Below are 9,048 nucleotides of genomic sequence, written 5' to 3'. Positions count from 1 at the left end.
ATACCTTATAGATTAATGAACTAAAATTATAATATAAATCATTAATATCGTTATATAAAAAGTAGTTTCTGGAATTTAGAACTCAAAAAAATATTTCGGAATCGTTTTATAAAAAAAAAACTGTACAGATATATGTAGACTTTTTAGGACAAAACGAACATTTACACATATAATATTTTGATTGTTCATTCAATATTTTTCTAGAACGCCAAAGAAATGAATTTAAGAAATGAGAGTAAGTAATATCATATATTAAACCTGATTAATACAAATGTTAATTCAATTTTATTATATGGCGTAGGAATATTTTATATCTATGAAATGATTTAAATAAAATGAGAATTGTAATTTTTAAAATAACAAACTAAATACCTACAATTTAATAAGTTTAATTTTACAAATAAGAATTGAGAATAATTGTAACTAAAACTACTGTGTTATTATTGTAGTAGTTTTTAGTGAATGATTGCAATATAGTATATTTGACATATGCGATATTCATATTATTTGATAATATATAGTTGGCGTTATTATTGGGTAATTATGTTAAATACCTAAGCGACTACATAAATCTAATAAGTTATACTAAAATGTGCGAATTCTCATTAAATTCATAGCCTTATCATAATTTTTAAAACATTACTATACAAACATGTGGTCTTAACATACGAGAACTCAAATATATGTCCAAGACTTTAGTGTACAGTGATAAATACTATAAGTTCGTTGCATATAAAATACTCATTCTATTACATAAGAAAGGGCGATTTCGTAGATGATTTAATTATGAACTATACGGATTTCCTTTAATTATGACTTATTTGCTAAGTGAGACTTCCAGCTTATATAGGTAAACGCAAAACAGTTTACTCAACAGACTACTTGTAGTCAGATTTTATAAAAAACCACAACGAGATAAGCACGGTTTGCGGTAGAAGAATGACATAGACTGGCTTATCGTTACTGATTAAGTAAAGACATAAAAGACTCGAATGCGGGCAGCTTGCGAAAACCTTGATTGAGCGCTCTTCTTCTAAATTCTTTGTAGTAAATCTTAGGGGAACCATAAGATATTATTAAAGCAGTAGACTGGCTTTTTATTAGCGATATAGTGTACATGTAGGGGACTTGTGGAAGAAGTTTTCTTCCTTATTTGAATTTTTTTCTGTTAAATTACGATGCTTTCAAATATATATAATTTTTGTTTCTTGATTAACAATGCAATAAAAAAAATTTAAGTGAGTGAAGGTTACTCACATTTTACCTATACTCGTATACCTATATTGTAGTAGATGTAAAATACTGAAATGACAAAAAATATATAAAAGGAATAGATCAGTGGATTTGGAAGGTGTTTAAAAGTTGTTTAACATTTCCTTTCTATTTTATTTTTTTTTTTTCAACAAATTTATTGTACTTCAAATTCAATTGCCACAAAAAAAACGAATTGCAAATAATCGCATATGGTAAACATTCAGTATTTTGGGTACAGACGCATTCTTGGACTACAAAAAATGTTTTTGATTTATGCACAACAATTAATTTTTTCGTCCCAAAACAAACAGGCCTCACAACTTCAGCCCATTGCTCTCTCCATTATATAGACTTGTGCGATGTTTCTGTGGTACTAAATAAAAATTTGCGATTTTGGCTGCGGCGGGTCTGTTGCCAGGTATTCAGATTGGCATTTACTCCATTTCAAATGTGGTGATATTTCGTTTTGTTGGTTTTGTTACTGCAGCATTTCATGAATTTGACTCCTGTTGTGACACTCCAACCAAAACTGTGCTGGAATTTGAGAATTGCTTCTGCTGCTGATGGAGCTGATGATGAGGTTGCCACTGCTGCTGCCTTTATGAGGCTGGGTGTGGATGTTGTTAGTTCCGGTTTAGTTACTTTATGCGTGTGGGCCACATTCTGTTAGGTTGGTTGTTCGGGGTAAGTAAATGTGGCAATGTTTTACTTCTTATGATTTATATTGGTTTTATTAAATGTTTCAACAACCTTTTTGGTATGCTTTTGTCGTTTATGTTTTTGGGCGGAGAATTATACACCATATTGTTCTTGAGTTTTGTTGTAAAGGGAATATTATTTATTTTATCTTAAAGTATTTAAAGTAAAAGGAACAATATTTTGTATTCATATATATTTACATGTATATATTTATATATGTACATGTATGCAATGAATGAGTATTATCAAAAATAAAATGAGTTTTAACTTTGCTAGACATTGAATATCATTCAGAGAGATAGTTGTATGTTGTTATTCAATTATTTAATACTTATTAGTATTTTTCAGTTTTATATTAAAATTTATTATCAAATCTAATACACATATTTCAAAATGTTAGCTCATTTTTTGTCAGTCTAAAAATTTCGATTTCATATGAAGTATTGCAATGAATTAAAGAGACTAAGTTAACATTCGCAGTTTTACTATTGAATTTCAGGTGAGCACTAAGTGTCCAATAACGAGCACTTAAAGATAAATTTAAACTCAACAACATAAGAAAAATACAGTAAAGTCTTTATACATATCAACTTAAAATATTTTGTTGAAAATTTGATCATTTTAAAAATTATCACATCAGTTTGAGGTTCTGAACACGGAATATTATTGCAATAATAATAAAATTAGAGACCAATCTCATTATTTCAGATTTTTTTTATACAAATATATGATACACATATGTAATAGCAGTTATATATCTTTACATATCTCAACAACTAATTTAATATCGCATAACCTTTCGATTTTTTCTATTAGATACTCCACCATCACGCTTTCATATATATCATCAGAATGTGTGTAATTAAAAAAAATATAGTTTCCATCAAAGCATTCGTTGTCATAAGCACTGTGTATTTCATTTTTTTGTCTTGGGTGCACTGTCAATAGCAGTCTTACATCCTCCGTAGCTATCACTTGTTTTAAGGGTCCACCATGAGTTTTGTTCAACTCTGGCCTTTCTGAAGATGCCCGTATTTTTAGATCTCTTTTTAAGGTTTCGTATTTCTTTTTATAAGTGATGGCACATTTATCGAAACAGTTATTTGACAATTAAATTTATTCTTTATTTTCAAATATATGTCATCATATATGCGTTTTTATTAGAAATTATATTTTTAACTTTATTTATAAAATCAATCATGAGTCGCCCGCCTTCAATTTATCTTACTGACAGTTTTATAATTTCAGACTCATTAAGCATGTAAAAACTTTCATGTTGGAACGTCAAAACAACTATTAAGTTTCAAATTAATACGGTAGTCTATGTAATTTCTCCAGTATTGCTATATATTGAATAATTATAATCTCTCTTAAATACTTTCATTGTTGAAACTATAAAAAGTTGAACCTAAAATAAGTTTGTACTATATTTAGGTAATGGTTTCTTTAAGTGCACATTGTAAAATTGGGGTATATATTATTTTTAATAAAAAAACAATTATTGTAACTTACCTATACCTTTGTTATCTGATTCCATTTCTCTACACCAAGTTCTGATCAAATTTTAGTATCTGATCCCATTCCTCTATACTAAGTTCTGCTCAAATTTTGATATGTGATTCCATTTCTCTACACCAAGTTCTGATCAAATTTTAGTATCTGATCCCATTCCTCTATACTAAGTTCTGCTCAAATTTTGATATGTGATCCCATTCCTCTATACTAAGTTCTACTCAAATTTTGGTATCTAAACCAATTCCTTTATATCAAGTTGTGCTTCAATTTTGATATCCAATCCCATTCCTGCACACCAAGTTTTGCTCAAATTTTGTGTAAATCTCTGAGAAGACTTTTCAAAGTGTCATAGTATATTAGGACGAATGACATCCTCAGGGACCTCAAGATTAATCCGATCAAAAAATACGTAAAGGATAGAGCCCAGAAATTATTTACGAAAACTGATAGACTTATCAACACCGCGCTACCGAATCTCGGAATGGTTACAGGCTCTTCGAAGAGATATGCAGAGGTCAGTTATTGCACAGTCTAATGAAGTGATAAACTATAGTGCAGTTAAGGCGTAGACAGGGGTTTTAAAGAAACCTCATAGATAATAGAGAGTAAAAGTGCTCAAGTGTATTGACTCAACTAGCTTTAACATAATAATATATTGTTTTATAATATCATAGCTTTGTCAGCAATTCTAAATTTACTACTTCTCTCATTTTTTCTTTTATTAATCTTGTATTTGCTTGACAACAATCAGATCCATTTAACTTTAAACAAATTTGTAGCTGAAATTAATATTTAAAACATTAATTCATTCTTCGCGTGATATAAATATTGATTCCGAAATACTCAAATTGAACTTAATTGCTCAATTAAAAGTTTTTTTTTTTTGCATTAACTGACACTCAAAAGAAATTGAGCACAAATTCATAAAAATCGCTAACAAATTAAGGAAATTTAAACAATTTTATGCTCGTTTCAATTATCATTTTACAATCGAAGTAATTCATCAATTAATCAATTTAATGCATTCATAGCATTCATTGCATTTTAATGTGATCATAAATGTCAAATCGCTTCGAAACGCCACGAAACGCCACGAAAGTGCTGCCAAGGCGCAACATTTGGCGAGTATGCAATGCAACTGCATTGCAAATGCAACTATGAATGCATAAATCGAAATTCGTATGCGCTTCAGTGCTTGCCTCATGTTACCAATCCAATTCGTCACGTCGGAAAACGTGACGTAAAAGTGACAAAGAATGATGTGAAAATGAAAACTTCGAAGGAGTGGAAAACAACTACGCAATCAGCGTGAAATTTAGGCCCAAATACAATCAAAAGTTAATTGAAATTTTAAAGCTTTGAAATACGAAATACGGAGTTTGTTAGATGACTTCCTCCTGATGTCGTTGTGCTTATTAACAAAACACATAGAAGCGGAGTCTCACAGTAGAGATGTTTAGCAATTATTTGTTTTATAAATGAGCTTTCTAAATGCAGGCACACATACTTTCTAATAGGTTTTTCCTTTAACTTCCTCAGCTATCCGCTAAACTTCGAAATTAACTAATTAGTTCTCTTTAGTTTCCTTATATCACGTTCTGTTTTCAAATACATACATATAAGGTCTACATTGTCAAGAGATGTGCTTTCCTGATACAAAGCCATTAAAAAGTTATTGCTTGCAATTCATTTTGCAGTATGTAGCGCATCTCATATGGTCTCGACTGCAGTTTACATGAATTTCTTGTTCTGACTTTTTATGACTTGGCAACACCTCCGCAGCATTGCACCGGCAGCGACACCGTAAGTGGCGCGTGCGCACGTTGTGCCTTAAAACGTATTCAGAGTTCAACGACGCCGATTTGAAAGACAGCTTGTAGGCTCTGGAATTGCACAATTGCATAGCAAGAAATACGTTGCCAACGCATTTATGAGGTCATTAAACGCGAGCTTTTTACTTTTCTTAAGGTAGAAAAACAAATTTGACATAAAACCGCATTAAAATATTTTTAATGGCAATTTGAAATAATAACGAAATTCAGAAATATTTATATATGTAAATATGATGTCCTTATCTTCAGATGCATTCTACTTAATCTTAAGAAAGGCTTATTTAATATTGGGGCTTGGAATTGCGCGGCCTAAGCTGGTTAGGCCTTCGCTAAGCCATAGTTTTTATATCGAATTGATGTACCCTTCTCACCAGGATTTTAATCGACTAAAAACCACGAGGATTGTTTTCGAAATTCAGTTCCATCACACAAAGAAGTTGGAGAGCCTGTCCAAACAAGATTCTATTCAGAAATGCTTTTTAACCCTAGTTGTCGCGGTTGTGGCTCTGAAGACGAGGAGGAAATTGTTTTTCATCTCATATGTTAGTGCCATAGGAGATGTCATGTGTCTTTAGCTAGGAGAAGATCAATAATCTTGTTGGCCGCTTTCTGACCGATCTGATTGAGCTGTCATCCTGTGATGTTAGGGACCTGGCCAGATTCAAAGAATTGTCGGGTTGATTTTTCTTCACCTAAATGGGGGACTCGTTGCCTTTTTTGGCGAACCAACGCTATTCTTGTGGTACCACAACGGGCCATTATTTTGAACTCAAGTGGGGTTTCTTGGTATACCAGGCCGTCACTCCAACCTAACCTAGTTGTAAATATTACTAATAAATTTCTTCTACTACTTTATAAAGTTCTGTATTCGTAAAGTTTCAATCAGCTTTCAGTTTCCTATATTTAAAAATGGTCCTTTTATAGCCTTTGTACAGAAAAATTTTTATAGCGCATTGAAGGAAACTTTATAGACCACCTAAAGTACATATATTCGTGATCAGATCGATCAGCTAAGTTTATTTAGCCCTCAACATTTGTCAGTTCATTCTTCTGCTCTTTTGCATGTCTGTATGTTTCATTCCAAACTTCTTTTTCAGTTTTGGAGTTCCTCGAATGAAACTTTTTACACATACTTTTCGGGAGCTGACTCAAATAATTTGTCGGATAAGTCAAAAATTCTGTGGCTGCGCTGTCTTGGTAATTTCGTGGAAATTTAAAGAAATTTATCGGCTAGTAATGTGCTTGATTCAGTACCCACGGATGGAAAACGCGACAGATTACGTCCGCATCGTCAGTGGAAAGACCAGATAACCAATGATATGCAGGCGCTCGGTACTATCGACTGGCAATAGCAAGCCACTGATCGCACTGGAAGTCGGAGGCTCTAGGGCGACTCGCCATCATTCGATAAGTGATGGCAGCTATGTGAACAATCGGATATGAGTACTTATATTCATATGAGAAACTACATATCATATCAGTCTAGATTAAATATATATATATGTACATATGTTCATAAAAATCAAACCTTAATATGGATTTAAAAATTTGTGTAAAGGGCACTTAAGTTTCGGCAAAGCTAAATCTAACTTTACTTATTGAAATTAAATAAATTATATTTCTACAAATATTATATCAAACTAATAATGAGATTCAAAAGTAATATTACAAAATCACTTTGATTTAAATAAGAAAACCTTTTCTTTTAACGAAAAGCTTATCTGGAACTTATCTGAAGTTTTTGCAGATGGCTTTGTATAGAATCATAGCATTATGCGCGATCCCGAAATAATATCAATCGATAAATGTTCTATAAATATTACTCAAACGACATACAAAAGCTTTAAAAATTTAAAAATATATTAAGCTTGCTTTATTTATCAAACTGGGACTTTCGTTTTTATAAAAATCTTTAACGTCTGTGTAGTAATTAAAGAAAGCATACATTATGTTTTTATAATATGACATCAATATATACTCATATTCAAAGTATATGTATTTACGATTACGTTATCAACTATTTATATTATTTAAGTATATATAAATTTAAAAGTATTGTTACATTTAAACTACGACGCGTATTTCTTTGAAACGAATTCAGTGATGTGAAATACGATTGACTTACATTACGGTTTACATATTTCAAGACTAATCAAGAATACAAATGAAGGTTATTTTACAATAAGCTATGACATTGTAGACATACCCTTTATAGTATTGAATATATATGGTAAGGAAAATGTATTTCAAAGTACATAAAAATATTTAAAAATCCGTTAGTATATTGAAGCGATCTACAGAACATTATCTTCACAGTAAAAATTACACGACATTTGGATGAATAGAAGAGAAATACATCAGTAAGAAATTTATATTACCAATGCTTCACTGAACTGCATATGCGCAGAACAGCACAATTTTTTTATTTGAAATTTAATTTTATAGATAATAATTAACATAATAATTTAATAAATAAAAATAAAATAATAAACAAATTTATTAAATTCATTTGGATTTTTGATAAAGTTATATTTAATGCAACAATAAAAGAAGCATTCGATAAATAAAAGGTTTTTCCTCAGACCTCAGCCTTTCAATTACTCCTTACCTAAAAGTCAAGTGAGGCTATAACTAGTGACCGTGAGGGCCTCTCAGTCATAGTCGGTTTGCGGGAGCGTTGTGTGATGTTGCAGAATTTTGTCAAAACATTCACTTTTTGGTTGTTCGTGGCAATAATTTTTCCCGGAAGACACTAACCTGAAATACGTGATCCAAAAACACGAACACAAAAAATATATTAACAGTCATGACTATCCAAAGCACCACGATGTTATTTCACTCCTTGTGACAATTCGAATATCCAACTGTTCAGATTACTTTTTTGTACTCATATTTATAATCTAAATCTTAATCTAATACATATAGACAAAATCTGCAATTATAAAATGAAGGCTGTCAGTTTTCACTCAGTACATTTCTATTTCACTAAAAGGAAATTCAATAATCTCATTGAGTTGATCCGTAGTAATATCAGTCTTGTAGTAGAATTACTCACAAATCATTGTAGATTAGGTAATCATACTAGAAGATTGAATCTTCTTTTCAATTATATGTTATGTTACTTGTCGCAGCTATCGAGGGAAAGATGAAACTGTCTGTATCTGCTATGTTTTTGTCCAGCTCATAGACGACGGTAACTCACTACTTTAAGTGCCCCTTTCTTCGAGGTTCTTCATCAACTACAAGACCTCCCAATAAATAGCATTTTAAGCTTCACCAAAGGCGATTCTAAACTTAAGCTTCCATGCGGTTTTAAGCCCGCAGGTTTTCATTTTATAGTAGCGATATTGGCTAATAGACCTAAGTGAATCTCTTTGGATCGCTGGTATAATCTAACTTAACCTATTAATATTATAATTTAATATTAATAATATTTATTATTATTATTATTTCTTATTTACGTTTTTTTAATTATTACTGGATTTCGATAATTTCACACAAAAATAATGGCACGTATTGAAAATTGATCTTAATAACAATTTATTATTCATTATTATTATTTTTTATTAGTATTATTATTTACTATTATTATTATTATTTATAAATAATTTTATTTGTTATTATTATTATTTATTATTACTTTTTTTATTATTAATATTTATTGTTATTATTATTATTTATTATTATTATTTATAATTAATATTATTTATTATTATTCATTATTATTATTTATAAATAATTATATTTA

The sequence above is a fragment of the Teleopsis dalmanni genome, chromosome 1 (assembly GCF_002237135.1).
Source record: "Teleopsis dalmanni isolate 2A chromosome 1, ASM223713v2, whole genome shotgun sequence".
NCBI classification, from domain to species: domain Eukaryota; kingdom Metazoa; phylum Arthropoda; class Insecta; order Diptera; family Diopsidae; genus Teleopsis; species Teleopsis dalmanni.
The sequence above is the reverse complement of the archived record's forward strand: the minus strand, read 5'-3'. Positions refer to the sequence as shown.